The sequence below is a fragment of the Lepeophtheirus salmonis genome, chromosome 9 (genome assembly GCF_016086655.4).
Source record: "Lepeophtheirus salmonis chromosome 9, UVic_Lsal_1.4, whole genome shotgun sequence".
NCBI lineage: Eukaryota > Metazoa > Arthropoda > Copepoda > Siphonostomatoida > Caligidae > Lepeophtheirus > Lepeophtheirus salmonis.
This window is the reverse complement of record NC_052139.2, coordinates 4,557,784-4,574,181: the sequence shown is the minus strand read 5'-3', so window position 1 is coordinate 4,574,181 and position 16,398 is coordinate 4,557,784. Positions and strand designations below refer to the sequence as shown.

General features: G+C 31.6%; 1 long non-coding RNA gene and 1 pseudogene across 1 annotated transcript in view; both read left to right on the top strand.

Moving 5' to 3' along the window:
- The window catches only part of LOC139906402 (uncharacterized), a 106,942-nt gene that overhangs the window by 84,785 nt on the left and 5,759 nt on the right, over positions 1 to 16,398 (top strand). The gene's annotated exons all lie outside the window — the stretch shown is intronic.
- Positions 13,028 to 13,706, top strand: LOC121124338 (ras-related protein Rab-40C-like; annotated as a pseudogene).

Genomic DNA, 16,398 nt, shown 5'->3' with positions numbered 1-16,398 from the left:
CGATTTACTCATAAATGGGTCAAAAGGGTATAGGACGAGAATATAAATAAGTTAAATTATGTATACCTTAAAAAACTATATAGAGGGTTGTTCAGGTAAATCTGGACCACCTTTCACTACATCCTGATCAATAAGGGAAGCAAACACAGTTTTGAAATTTGGCTTAAAATTTCTAACAATACAAAAGAAAAAAATCAATCAATGTGTCCAGCATATTTGTCAATTATGCACTCAATACGAGGCCTAAAGGATTTGAAGGCTTTGACCACGACCGCGGTGGAGAATTGGATCCTTGTACCTGATTATGAAGGCCTTCAAGGAGTCGATACTGTTGTGCAAATGGCAGAGACCTTCCTCTCTAACTCCCATTAAAATAAGTAATCAATGGTATAATATTGGGGGAATTATGAGTCCAAAAATTTGCACCTTCTCTACTTTCAATAAGTTCTGGGTCTTGATAGAGGGGACTCAGTATTGTTGAAACAGGAACTGAGCACAATTGACCCCTACGTTCATACAACATATCACTTGGTCAATCAGGAGTTCAGAGTACCTGTCAGCACCCATCCCCTCCTTTGCCTCTAATAAAATTGGGGAGGGATGACACTTTGGTTGCTCCCAATGATCCCAAGTTTCATGATGCTGGCTTGAAACATGGTTTTAAAGACGTGGGAGACATTAGATTTCTCTGTGCGCTACCGTCGTCGTTCTGGTTGTTGTGGGATCTGTTGACAGCCCATTGTTTCTCATCCGAATAAAATATGATTTGATTACCATGGGACTTTATATCGTTCAGCGATTTTCTTCTGTAGGCATCCTGGATGGCCTTCATTTTGTTTGTAAGGATATGTCTTTTGTAACTAACTTAAAGCTAGCATTTAACTTCTCAATTTAAAATTGAAATAACCAAGTTAAATATTTTCCCTACTTTTCAGGATTTAGTTAAAGATAGTCCAGATTTACTTGAACGACCCTGCATGTGCCCTGTCAACTCAAACAGAATATACAATGTATATATATATATTATTTTAATTGAGTGTGGATCACACTATGTAACAAAATGAAGGTCTTAAAATGCCTGCAGGCTAGAAACCACAATTATTTTTGTTATTTAAGCAGTAGACACAAAAGTGATCATTAAAACTTTCAAACTCTGAAGTTTTGACCTTTAAATCCTTTAAAAAAAATCAAGTTTTATGGGTATAGTTATGATTAGGTGCCATATTTCGAAATGAAAGAACAATATACATGAAACTCAAATTAAATAACAAATTGATACACACATTCAGCCTTTGAAAAATGAGTTTTTTATTACTTTTTTTCAATCACAATTAATAAAAAACTTTTATTTAAATTTATTTTTTCTTCAAATACTGTATATCCTAGCTGAAGCTATAGAATAGACCATACATTTCAATTTTTTTTAAAAATTGTTTTTAGCCCTTACATTTAAATTATCTTGTCATATTAGTTTATATTATTACTTGAGAACTTATAAAGAGGTCAAATTTTTTTCCAAGGAATATTATTATGGTTTTGAGGGCTACAGTGTTTGGATGACGAACACTGTAGACCTTCCACTCGACATGCAACCAACAGGTGTAGTCGAGGGGATTGGTATCAGGGCTTTAAGGGTTCAAAAGTGTGGAAAAAATGTTCAAAAAACTCATTCAAAAGAGACTAAGGAGATAAGTTTCTTTCATTGCTCGTGTCAAAAGTGGCCTCTCCAGCCTCATAAGTCTTTTTCCGCCTACTTTTTTTATAGCTCTCCGGACAGTCTGGTGTTAGACAATAAAATCTCTTGCATGGTCGCACATAGACTTGGCCTGGGCCGTTTTCTTTAACTCCTGCGGGTCTATGTAGTTTGGCCTTTTTGACAAAGCCCTGCTTCTTCTATAATGTTTCGGACTTACTGACGGCGTCGACAGTGGTTCTGGAGACGGCTTGGAAAGTGCGAATGGAAATTCGTGAATCACATTCAAGTGTCATTTTCTCGATTGTAGGTAAGCTAGAGGAGTTAATCTACATTTTTCATACTTTAACATATCAAAATATAGATGAATGTTAATCAATCAAGCTTAATTAAATTATTGAATTAGTATGTGTTTAGATTTCAACCGACCACCTGGTATGTATCTATAATATTGATGAAATATTAAGAATGATGTATTCAAATTACAACATTTTTACCATTTTGTTTCTAACCAAGATTCAATCAAAACTAGGAGTGTATGATGATGACTCGGGAAAATCAAAATACTTCTAACCAACCTAATAATAAATCAACTCAGCACAAAATATGCGCATATGATACAGTGTTTAACTCCAACCTACGAACTTCATCCTGAATTATGGTTATGTTAGTTCGCAAGCCAACATGCAAAAACAATTTATTCGTTCATTTTATGAATAGTTATGAAGTGTGATTAAGTGCTGGATTTTTTGTGTGTATTATTATTTCAATAAATTATAGATATTCCTTATTTAGATATATATGCATAATTTTTTGGCGATACGTCTTCAAAAAAACAGAAAACTACAATCATAGTATGAATGTGATTCGATGATAAAACAATTTGTCTTTTATAAATAATTAAACATTCTCCACCTTCACACATGAACCACTTTGGGGATTTTAAATCCAGAACTATTTTAAACCTCAATATCTTGTCAGCACTTAGATCTATGTTTATGAAAGTGTGCTAGTCAGATTCACCTCAGTATATTGTATAACAATAAATACAAAATCCTAGATTTATCCTCCGAATAAAAACACCATACGGCCATTATTGTGTACCTCCGTGCTAGGCGCCCGCCAAAGGACTCCAATAACTCTATAGTTAATAATGCTATAGAGCTAATTGATGTTCACAGGTCTGGTGTTATGTTAGAAAATTTAAACTGGTACAGTTTTTCCAAATGAGAACATTAATACGGGATATATTCTGGAGAAACCTACATTTTTAGGGAAAGGAAATGTGATATCTTAGCTTCTTGTACTAGTATGTGAGGGTTTTCTTGGACACTGTTGACTTTTTTCAAACTTCCATTCTCGAGACTGTGGCCAACATGGACAGCCCGTTCCAAGTTGAGGGCCAGGTTGTAGGCTGTGGTTGAAGTTGGAAGTTGTTGGTTGAAGTGATGACTTCACTATGGATTTCTAGATGTAAGAACAAAAAAAACATTGATGGCTAGATTAATTTTGAATTGTAATATATAGATTATCCTTAAATTTTCCGGATTTAAAATTCCCACCCTATATGAACAAATGTTGAGTTTAATTACAATCAAAATAGGGGTACAGTCGTACAAGGAAAACTGCCTTGGAGAAAATTACCTGTTAAGATAATTGCCCCGGAGAAAATTGCATATATTTCGTTCAAATGTCACGCTAAACAATAAAAAATTCGCTTAACATTATTTATGACAAATATCTAAAAATATTTGTTTGTACCTATATGATCATGCTGCCTTTGTCACGTTGTTTCATCGTCTCGACCACATAATCCGGGGCAAAAGTTGTTATTGCGAGCTTATTTTTTTTTTTTTTTGTTAATTGATCCATATTACAATATGATCCTTTTCACAAACGCTTATGCTAGTGAATAAATTTATTTCGAATTTATAAACTAAAGCATTTCTTTACCAACTTATTCCTTATCTAGTATATATGAAGTATAAAAATATATTGGGTTTTTCTCCTTTTGTTGTTTCAAGATTGTATTTACATATGTTTCGAAACCACATATGTTAAATAGGCGTTGAAAAAACGTATATTTAGGATCTGAATTTTGAATAGATAGAGGTCAACCCCTGATTGGTTATCAATCCAGATCAGGTCCTCTTTTTAAAAAAATAATATTAATATTAACTTCCCACACAAAAGTTGAATAGATAAACATTTTTTTTTACTTAGATAAACTTTGTTTATACACAAGTATATAAATTGTATACATTTGGTATTTATCTATCTCTGTAGTTGATCAGTTGTATTGATCAAATACAACCAATATGTCATATTTAAGTTTCCATTGAAAATTGTTTTTCAAACATTAATGAAAATTAGTCATGAAGAAAGTGAGAAGAAATATGAAGTTTTTTTTCCAGCTGTGGTCTTCTGAAAAGTCAGCCCATATGCCTTTGATAGCGGACTCCATAGATCTCACGGATCCTCTTCTTTAACCTTTACCTACATAGAATAATCCAAAAATATTATGTATGATCAGGGGAACTGGGAGGCTACACTTGTTTAAAAATAAAAGATTGGATCTGAACAATCTTCCTCCTTGCTTCTGATAATGCTACCAAGTCGTGTTTAATGATCCTTTGCAGCGTAAATCGCTCACATCTTAGCTATAAAGCAAATTCTACTTAGGCAGTTTTTGACACGCATAATCATGGCTTACTCTTCGTTTCCAACCTTGCCCAGACTTTCTGGCAAGTATTCCTTGTGTTTTAAATGGCTCATCAATTAAATAAATGGGTGTTTGGCTTATACTGAGGTCTTTGGCAATCTCCATTGGGATCTTTTGGTGCGTAAGCATTTCCAACAGAATAATTTCCATTTGGAAAATTTAGTCAATATTTATCCTTAAATACAATTCCAAATGATCATTACATAGAATATTACGCCACCCCCTTGTGTACAAATTCATCTCAATGCTCGAGCTGTGTGTATTTCTTTAAATGTAAACTTAAATATGACACATGGGGTGTATACATGCATAGGTACAGTAGAAGTCGGATAATTTGAGTGTAATAACTTTCAGGTTGTCTTTTAGGGTCAAAATCACTCGCTTTCACAAATATTCCATAATACGACGTGCATGTACGTATATTTGAAGTTTGAAATAAATTATGTAACAAATTATTAATTAATAAACGAATAACTTTTTTCTTCATTGAAATACGTATTAATTTTAAATGTACAATTACTATAACAAATATCCGACATAAATCCAAGTCACATCGATGAATAGTATGAAAGAAACATTTTACTCTCTACATCTCTTGGATTAGATGTAGCTTCCTCACAAGATCCATTGTCGTCTGTCAATATATAGGACTCAATTTAGCTTGAAAAGGTCAGTCATTAGTCCTTAAGTGAAACTAAAATAAAATTAATCAAAATGAGATATTTTATTATGATATTAGTGAAAATAATGCCTTGTAGCGGGCATCTTTAGAATTTGGGATTTTTTTCATAACATGGACAAGACGGGAGTGGACTGGACGTGGGGTGAACAGATTTTAAGTCTCGCATGAAGGGTTATAAAATCCTATAATTGTCAGTCTTCCCCTTAATTTTTTGTCCCAATTTATTTTTTTTACTATTTCTAGTAAAAACCTTAGAATGTTATTCAAATGAAAATTGATTATATTACGAAGGAATCTTTCTAAACATCCGGCTCTAACTTTTTGGGACGATAGTTCTAGAAGTGAGGTAAGCTGTTTAGTAGGCCGGATTAAACACTCTTAAGTGGAATATGGAAGCGGAAGGAAAGGTTTTTTCTGTTCAAATCGGCGCCCGTCACGTTATTCTAGCCTGCTTTTGTGGATTGACGGGCTATATATATAACAACAAATAAAACTGTTCAGAAGATGAATTATAATTACTAATAAGTACTATGTACAAGTTGCAAAAAAATGTATTTTTTGCAAAAATGAATTCCTCATTTATTTTTGGCTAGTTGAATAAATGAAGTTAATTTTTTTTTTAAATTCAGATTGTTTTTGTTAAGATATGCAAACTCAGGAGTGTCTTGTGGGTAGTTTATATAAATATAAATAGATACATCAAAAAATTGCAATCTTAAAAATATAAATAATACATAAGTAAAATATATTATTAACTACATACTTTATATGAAAATACTTTGGGGGGGGAGTCCAATCTTCGATTCTTGAGAGATACATTTTAATATAGCAGTGATTAGTTACACATTAATCCCATAATTACTCTTAAAGAAAAGGTAGGCTGATTGTTTGGATATATAAAGAGCGAGGATGTGAAACTATACGATTATAAGTGTAAAAAAAATTACTCAGCGGATAATGACTCCCTAAAAATAGGGACTCCCCTGTACCAAAGCCATATTGGATAAGTAATCCCTCCGTACTAATTATATATGGGAGAATCTCTCCCCTGTGAAATAAGTACTCCCCTCTCTCAAAATATATAAAATTATATTTAAAAATGAATTAATAAATTCAGTCAAGATCCGTTAGTGTTGATAATCCCGCACGTTTCATTTTAATTTATTTATCAATATCTCTTGAGGGTATATGGCCACTAAATGTATTAATCAAAGGGGAAAATCCATCTTCCGAAAATTAAGTAGACCCATTGTTGTTATGGAGCAAGAACTTTTCTACAAGAAAGATAATTATGTGGAAACTACTGGTGAGAGAGTTGAAGTAAGTTCAACGAACTTTTTTCACAAAAACCATTTCTTAATCAGTCCCCAATCTCCCCAGGTTTTGTTACGAGTTCTCTTTACAAACGCTGAAGAGAAAAAAGTATTTAGTTGTCTTCACGAAGGTCCAGGAAACAGCATTGAAAGTCTAATTATGAGTGGGCATCGAGTAACGGCTATGACGAATATTTTAAACAAAAAAATTGATTGGCGCAGAATAGATTCTCATAATCAAGAATATTGCAAATTACGTAACATTTGGCAGAATATTACAGTAAGTGAATGCAACAGAAACCTTCATTACAGAATGTTCCCAAAGCAGTAATGGAACAGATTGGAGTAGATTTAGTGTTACTTCCTGAATGTGACGGATATCATTACTTTATACTGGCCATTCATTATTTTTCAAAATAGACTGAAGGAGAACCCTTGAAAGATAAGCCAGTGGTTTTAGTTGCAAGCTCTCTATTTAAATTAATTTGTCGTCACTCATGCGTGAAAATTCAAATTACTCATCAATGGAGATAGTTTTTAAAATCTGTATTCACCGAGTTTCATTTACTTATATGGATCAATCAACGACTGACAAGTACTTATCACCCACAAGCTAAGGTTATGGTGCAGAGGCAGAATGAGATGGTAGAGAATAAACTTCTTAAGGTTCTAAAAAGAAAACTTGAAGGATGGTTGAGATGTGTTGAGCCATTGCCAGTTGCTCATCGTACAGCTGTACATCGATCAAGAAAAATGACACAATTTTTTCTCATGAATGGAAAACAGCCGATATTGTTTGTAGATGGTTCCAATCGTTTAGAAGGTAGTGGCGACATGACTGATAACGATTCCATTTTTTTGTGAGAAAGAAATCAGTGAGTTTAATGAAGAAAAAGTAATGGAAATGATGATAGATATATAGGAAAAAGCATTTGATACAGCATACAATAATATCAAGCATGCAGAGGCAACTCGAAAAATTAAATACGACCAATGATAAGGACTGACTAGTTCCTCCTTTTCAGAAAGGCCGAAAGTTTTACTGAAAGGCATCTACAGACAGGAACGCAAAGGGGGCAAGGCTGTTTTACCTTTCCATTGGCTTTACTTTATTTTAAAGATGAACGACAACAAAGTTTGTACCCTGAAAATAAAAAAAAAAAGGAGAAATACTGAAGACAAGTCATTATTTTGCTTCTCCCAAAGAAGATGAAAACTTAGAGGGAAAATATAAAAAAGAGACAGCTGAAGATGATATACAAGTCGAGAAGATTAAAAACAGGGCGCTGTGCAATTACAACCCTGTCACTGCTTATTTGTAGGATAAAAAGGCTTCTCAATTACATCTAACTGTTCAGAGCATTCATTGATTTTTTTCTTCAATGAAGCTAGACTTGTCTAGTCTAAGTGAATTAAACCTCTAAAAAACATTTCATTTTTTGGTACAGGAGCATATCATTTGGGCTAACTAGGGCACAGTCATTGCATATCAAAATTAGACAAGCTATTTTTAGCCAATTGATGACAAAAACAGAAGAACCATGTAGAGAAAGTTGAAGAACATATTGGTAGTTGAATGAGCAAGAGTTGTTAAGCTATTTGCAGCCACTTCTTTGCTTAACACAGATATTATGCTACGTATGCAATCAGATGATTGGCCCTTGTTTGAAACACACATCCTGCATCGTTCAGTTGGTCTTAGTAAGTCAAATCATAGTGAAGAAGTTGTTGGTATATCTACGATATACCAACACAGCAAAACGCAACCAAACGACGACTAAAAAAGAAGTTATTTAATCTCATGTCTCTAAGTGTAAGAATATTGGAGCAACAGCCAGAAGGACAACTACTTTGCTTCGGTGATAGCGCCAATAAGACTGTAGAGAACGTTGGCATCTAAATCTCGACTGCTTAAACTTAAAGAAGTACATAACCAGCCCCATATAGTCAAGGAGAACCAAAACCTCTGCAGCAACAATATGACCGACATTTAGACTGCATTTGTGTGGCCCTCCTTAATCCCTGAATCTCCTTAATTGGATTCGCTCCGAGTTGGCATTATGACAGTATGGTACTTAACGATGACACGGTCGTCATCGTTAAGTACTAAAATTCTTTTTCCCCGCGTGTCGAGGCTGTTAATGATTGTGAAGGAGGACATCGTGAATAAAAATAAAGCTATATATATATTATTCAAACGTATAAATAATTCGTTTGGAGTTGCATTTTCTTGATTTCCTATAAATAATGTTTTTTTTTTTTTCTAACTAAGTCATGTTATTGCAATTTTTAGGTTCTTAGTTTGTAAATATGGCTCAGAGTATTAAATGTCAGGATTATATATATTTGTTTTATAAGTATAATTGTTCTTGAATATTTAATCTTAAACATTATATACCAATGAGGTTGTTAATTAACTAATAAAAAAAAGGTCTTTTAGTATTTAATAATCGGTTCCAAAACTAAATTTCAAAGATGCTTCCGAATTGGACGCAAAAGCCTTCCCATGGAACCAACTTTGCTAATTTTCCATTACAGATATCTACCTGCAACGTCGTCCTAAGCAATCCTTTATAATATTATGAATTCTAATTTAGACATTCGTTAGACTGAAATTAAGAATAATGGCGAAATACTAACGAGTTAAAAAACTGAAATAAGTACTTAACTGAGTATAATAGTATACTAAGATACTTTATATCTTATATTAGTGATAATTATGTCTAGTAGAGTACGTTTTAAAATTTCAAACGGGTTTCAAGAACCGATAGCGAGACGTGGGCAAGGACCAATTCTATGTCCCATATTAAGGAATTTACAATAAAAATATTACACTTAGTCTCAAAAAGTATGGGATAATGACTCCTTGGGCCTGATACTTCCAACGCAACTGGATACAAACATAATTTTTATTGGTAAATATAAGGAAATTGTACAGTTATGTTTGGGAGAAGTTCTGGAAACAAAATTCACTAGACTATATCTAGACTAGACTTTAATTCTTTGTTGTATAGTGGAAAATTTTCTTTCCACTGAAAAGAGATACAAACATCCAATCTCCCTCCAATTCCATAGCACTTAAGCATGAATTTCCCCCTCAAACTCTGAAGAACAGGTGGATAAAATCTATGATGGATATTTAAATTTGTTGGAATTACATAAAGAAATGAAGGAAGAGGTTTATCAGTTCAAAAAGTCAAAAATGGAAAGAGATTTATTACCCAATTTCAAATATCTTCAGGTGAGGTATGTTCATTTCTTTGCATGTTGGCCGGCACTCCAGTTTTGGAAAGATTTTATCAGGATAAATATAGCTGGAATAACACAAAAATTATAACCCAATTAATTTTATTTGGTCTCCTCTCAGAAAATAAAATTGCCCTTACAAAAATATGACCTGAAGAGTTTGCCTCATCAACCTTGAAAAGCATGATTGCAGAGAAGTTGGCATTTTCATGGAGCCTATAAGAGTCGAAGAAATCAGAAGTATTCTGATCGCAGCCCAATTTTCTGCCTTCTCTTTTAAGAATCTAAAGGCTTGAGTTCTTATGGAACTATGCTTGGACATAATACAACACTATCCCTCATTTTTTGGATAAAAACTACACAATTGCTAGAAATTTACAAGCTATTCTGGATCTAAAGAATAATTTTTGTCGTTTTTTTATCATTTTATCTTAAAAATTAAGAAACACCCGCTTTTTTTAAATTTATCTTTTAGCTTTTTTGTGGCCTTGTTTCCGTAAATAATTAATTATCAATTTATTAGAGGGAACATTTTGCTCATATACAGCAAAACATTCCTAAATGTTTTGATTTTTCTTAAAAGTAATTAATTTTTAACTAGAATGTTGTTTATTTATATATATGATCAAAAAAAAATCTTAAAGACATTTACTTTTGGGATTACAGTGCGTCAACCGCTTAACTGATGGAAGCATAAAACAAATGAATTGATAGATTTTTACCAATGTAAACAAATATAGGATTGACCCTGACTATAGTTTTTGATCTTAAATATTTAAAAAAAAATTCTTTTGATTTGAATAAAAATATCTCAAAGAAAATTATAATTTTACTGTAATTAATAAAGTGGAAGATTCTTGACAAGGGCTTGAGCCATATGAGAATAAAAAAATAAAAAATTATATTTATTGGTTTATAGAGATGTAATTATAATAAAATTTTAAGCAAATCTTAAATGAATTTATTTGTAATATTTATTCTCATAAATATTAGGATTGGGAAAAATTAATTGCCTATTTATTTTTTTGCGCAATTTTATTTAACTCAGTATATCTTGTTCATTATTGATTACATCGGATCACACGAAAAACAGACTTTAAGATCTGAGTGTATACTACAAACTATTTTTGAAAGTATTAGGCTTGGTCGGTTCATTCTTGAACTATCGTGCTTCAACTATGGAGGTCTCAACGAAAGAAGTTCGCCATATTTTAAATTTTTACTACCTCGAAGGGAAATACGACTCATAAAAAAGGGATCACTTAAGTAAATTTCAAGCGACAGAGATTACGGTCAAAATCCAACTAAGTGGTCCAGACACGGCCAAGCCAGGATTGACTGCCAGGAAGTTGTTACTGTATTTTTGGTTGGGATTGGTAGGAAATAATCAATTATAAACTGCTTCCCTATATCCCAACGCTCAGTTCAACCCTTAACTGTAAACAACTCGACCGTTTAAAGCTGGCCATGCAACAGAAGTGGCCAGAAATAGTAAATAGGAGACAACAAGACAACATCAGACAGAACCCATCTTTGATTCGCGCCGGGATCTCGGATGGGAATTATTATGCATCCAATCTATAGTCCAGACCAGGCACCAAGTCACTACTACCTGTTCCTGTCTGTAGCCAACGCGCTTGGGCGTACAAATTTGGCCTCAAATGAGGCATGTGAAAAATTGTTGTCCATGTTTTTTGTAAATAGGGGCAAGGGATTCTACGAGAAGGCATTATGAAGTTCGATTCTCGTTGGAAAAAAAAATTGTCGAGCAGAACAGGGCATATTTTACTTAAATCGGATGATTGTAACACTTCCTATAAATCAATGAAATGAAGGGAAAAATACGAAATTACTTTTTAAATAGGTTTTTCCCCATTTCTTTTTTGCAATTTGTAGATTTCTTGATTAAAAAAAAAAAATCTTTTTTTTGCGTGAGTTAATTGCTATTTGATTTGTTATTACTTTTAAGAAGGACTTGTAAACTCAACCAAACATCATTTTAAGAAAATATAATTTTGATTTTCAATCATTGCACCATGAAAATATTTTACTATTTAGAAGCCATTAACTTCCTCCCCCCCCCCCTTCAAAATGACCTTGATGTCTTTAGCATATTTGCACAGTTCAAAATTCTTAATAGACCCTCACACTTTTTAGAGGTGTGGGTGGACTTGAGATTCTATTTATCTACGTAGAGCTTTGCACCCTTCCTCTATACAATCAATTTAAACAAATTGATTGTATTATCCACCAGGAGCCTGTTATAATATATGATACTGATTGGTCAAGTATAAGTTTGGGGTAATAGCATTCTCTGGTAACTTCACTATATTTTGAATTATCACATGTAGCCAGTCAACACGAAAACAAGCTTGAATGACTTCTCCAAAATTGAGTGTACATTACATTATTTAGTAGATAGTGTAAATACCTATAACACAATGAGCATATCCACGATTTAAGTACAACTTTCTTCATGCAATAAAACCACGGCACGGCTTTGAAATCCAAATATCCTTATATAGTTATAATTTGAAATATTTTATCCTATGAAAAATAAATAAAAAAGATAATTTGAAGTGATTCTTTTACTCTGCTCTCAACTTGAGAATAAAAAACAGGAAAAAACCATATTTTCTAGGTTCCCGGTCGTTTCAGATCTTTAAACTTAAATACTTAATAAATTTCGGGCAAAAAAAATTTAAAAAATGAATGATACATTAGATGAGGTTTAGCAACGACCTAAAGGTCTCTCTGGCTGATTAAATCATATTATACATATATATATATATTTTAATCTTCTATTATTATTTTTATTCTTGAGGAGATAATTTACAAGTATTGAGTGAGTAGTTTCGTGTGGGTGTGCTCATGAAAAATAGAAAGTAACACCAAGGATTGTTTAGGGAGTTATCTTCCATATTATCAAAGCCAATTTTGAATGTTAGTCCACGCCTAATAACTCCGGTCTAATGCCAGGAACTACAACTTATGACTTATATGTCAGCTATAAGTTTGATTCCTTCAAAAACCCATCATATCAATTTTTTTAAATAAGGAAAAAGTTGTACATTTCCTTGAGAATATGTATAGCAATAACTTAAATTAGTAAAATAACGACTTAAAAGCAAACAAATTAATGAAATCTTTATTAAAAATTGCAAAATTTAGGAATTACTCTAATGACTTGCACTTTTATAAGAGACAAAAGTTGTATTTTTAGGAATGTTTCAGAAGCATACAAAAAGTTATTGCGATATAAGTTCTTTTAAACAGATTTGAATAATTTTTTTAAATATTTGAGGTACAGAAAATTCCAGTTTACTAATAAAGGATTAGGAAAGAATAAAGTATAACGAATTATTCTGTTAATTCGAGTGGTTCTAAATATAGAACTAAGAACTCCTTCTTCTCCCAACCCTTCTTCTATAAATAAGGGATATGATTATTTGTTAAAAGTGATCTTAGTGGGGAATTTCGATCTTAGAAAACAAGATATTCTTTCAGGAATCAACATGGGGCCTCTGATTCCCTTTTCTTGCTCAACTACCGCCAATTCTAGTGCAGCTAATAAGACTACCATGATACTCATCAACGAAAAAAGAGTGAAACTATAGTCCTGGTACAAAAATGGACAAGGAAGAATCTGCACTGGGCCTAACTTCCGTAGAGCACAAGGAATACTACTATTGCATGACATAAACACAGAAATAGTCAATCGTTGGATAAAAGAAGGACAGGAACATTGAAAGTCTCTCCTCTAGTTAATTTTAATATATCAGAAAGTTTGATTGTGTTAGCTCGAATGACGCTCTAACGAAACGGAATAAAGAGATTATGGAGATTAAATCAAGTTTCTTCTTTATACGAACTTTTTGTCCACACCATTGTCAATCCAATATCAGTCTAAGGAATTGATAAAATTCCATTACGTCACAGAATTCAACAAAATCTCAAATCCTATGCTCTTTTAACCTCCCTTGCACAAATTCCTCAATATCATTTTCCTCTTTTTTGGGGCCTTACACGTCTTTAAGAACTAACAAATGAAGATTTTTTTTAACTATCACAATAGTCTGCAAAAGTGGAATTATAGGAAAAAAGTCCTTTGATATCATGTGAAAATAAAATTACTTTTTATAAGAACAAAAAAATGTCACTAAAGAGAAAAACATAATATACAAATGAATTTCAAAACTTTATTTTACAATTATAAATATTTATATAATATAAAAAAAAAGAGTCTTAGTTTTTTATCAAATAAATAATATACTCCATAGACAATATGAATAAACGAGTTAGACTTATAATTATTCTTTTAAGAAAGTTAATTAATTACAAAAATCTTTTGGTGCTTATTGTTCACTGAACTATTATTTATTTTTTGAACGGAAATACTTGCAAAACTAAAAAGAAAAAAAAAATCTTTAAAATGTTAATATTAATATCTAAAAAATATGCATGGATATATATTTATAATAGGCCAATCTATATGCATTAAGTTAACTTGTTTTACAATTATTTTCTTAAATAAATGCCCAAAAAACATAGTCGATACAGTGTATTATATTGATTATAAGATCAAATTTTATCTATTAATATAGTTTGCAAATACCCCCCCCCCCAAAAAAAAAGTTAAATGAAAAATATGAAGGACTATTAATGCCCTAAGGTAAAATATAGGGGGCGTCCGCCGGGGGTGGGATAAAGAAATTGTAATCCCCTCCCCTTTAAAATATATTTTCTTTTATACTTGCAAAATTGTTTCGTCGTTTGGGCTAATTTTGAAGCATAGCAAAATAACTCATATTTGTACCTTTTATCATAACAAGGTATTTTTTACATTTTTATCATAAAAAAAAATTATTTTTTAATAAATGGGTATAGATCTTCTAAATTTTTCTCAAAACATGTCATATTTAATGGATAATATTCGAAATTTTTTTCCAAAAGTTTTTGTTTTTTGAATAATTGTGGGTTTTTTTTTAATTTATTTCCAAAAAATTTAATTCTTGTTATCTAATTTGTGAATTATTTTTTTCCCAAAAATTTAATATTGTGGGAATGGCCATAGATTTATGCACATTCTTTCAAAGAAATTATAATTTTTGCATTTTGTTTCAAAATCCAAGCATTCCCCCAAAAAAAAAAAAATAATATTATATGTCTATTTATAATCCTGAGGACCGCTCAGATGCAGAAATGTATTTCCTATAGCAAATTAAATTAAATTATATTTCTGTAATTTATGAATAATGATTAATGGATTGCATTACGATTAATGAGTTATTGAGAACTAGACATTTTGAATTTGAACAAGTTTAAATTCAGAAACATAGAGAGCTACATTAACTATAAATGGCAAGAGCTACATTAACTATAAATGGCATTCACAGGGGTGGACTGGAGCGGCTGGAACCCCTCTCCCCCAAATTAACGATTTTTTGCTATTAATTAAAAAAAGTTTTTTTCATTTCTTTTTTTGATATTTTTTTTTGCAAAAATTGAATTTTTTGTTAACAATTGAGTTTTCTTTGAAATATTATGCAAAAAATTCAATTGTTTATGAATAGCTATAGATTTTGAAATTTTTTTGTGAATAGCTGTGGGTTTTTGAATTTTTTTGGGAATAACTGTTGATTTTTGAAATTTAATACCAAGTTTTTTTTGTTTTTTGTTAACAGCTGTGGTTTTTGAAAATTCATATTTTCTGTAAACAGCTATGGATTTTTGAATTATTAATTCATTCTATGTTTTCCTCATTCCTCTCATTTATAAGTGCCCAGATTTCAAATAGGCCATCCTTACATGGCGCCTGAATCTTTAAACTTAAAGACATTTGTAGTTACAATAATACCTGAGGCCTTTTATTGTTCAAATTACGCCTTTTTTTTTTTTTTTGCAAAAAAGTATTGTGGTTACTTTCCACAGTAGGGTTTTTTCAATAGGTTATGAATCTCCATTACTAATTTGGATATCCAAAATATTTATATTTATAAAAAAAAAAAAGGCTTATTTTTTTAATAAATACCTTTAATATTTGACATGAGAACAATATATACTCTGTCAAAAAGGACTAATAGATTAGACAGATATTTTATAGTCTAGAACAAAAATATATGTATTCATATAACGGCCATAAATTGATGCAAAGTTTGATAATCCGATAGTCCAAAATAAGTCTTTATTTATATACTTTTTGGATGTGAAACCTTTATAACAAATGGTTGAAATGAGCTAGAAATGCAAACCCTTCAATGATATAGGTAGTATGGTCATGGTAGTTATATCTAAATAGTCGGAGAAATAACTTGATTACTATTTTATTGGTTTGGTAAAAAAACCCAAAAAGATAATGGGAGATGGAATATGGGAGAAATATTTATTTTTGAAAATAAATATAAAAAAATTCTTATCGAAGCAATAAAATCAAAAGTAGGCATGAAAGCGTGGATCATTAAAAAACCCTTAATTCAAAAAGAACAGAGAAAATAAAAACAAATAAATTATTTACTTATTAATAAATTTTTAACCCATTAAACGCCTTATTTCGCAAGTATTTTGGACTATACATATAAAAATTTGGATTAATAGTGATATATTGAGAGTAGAGATAGGACGGGTCATGGACCTGGATCCGAATTACTCGAGTACGGTATCGGTAAACTTGTATTATCAAAAAAAAAATCTGAGATCTGAATCGGCTTTGGTTACTCAAGCTTTTTACGGATCATAATAAAGA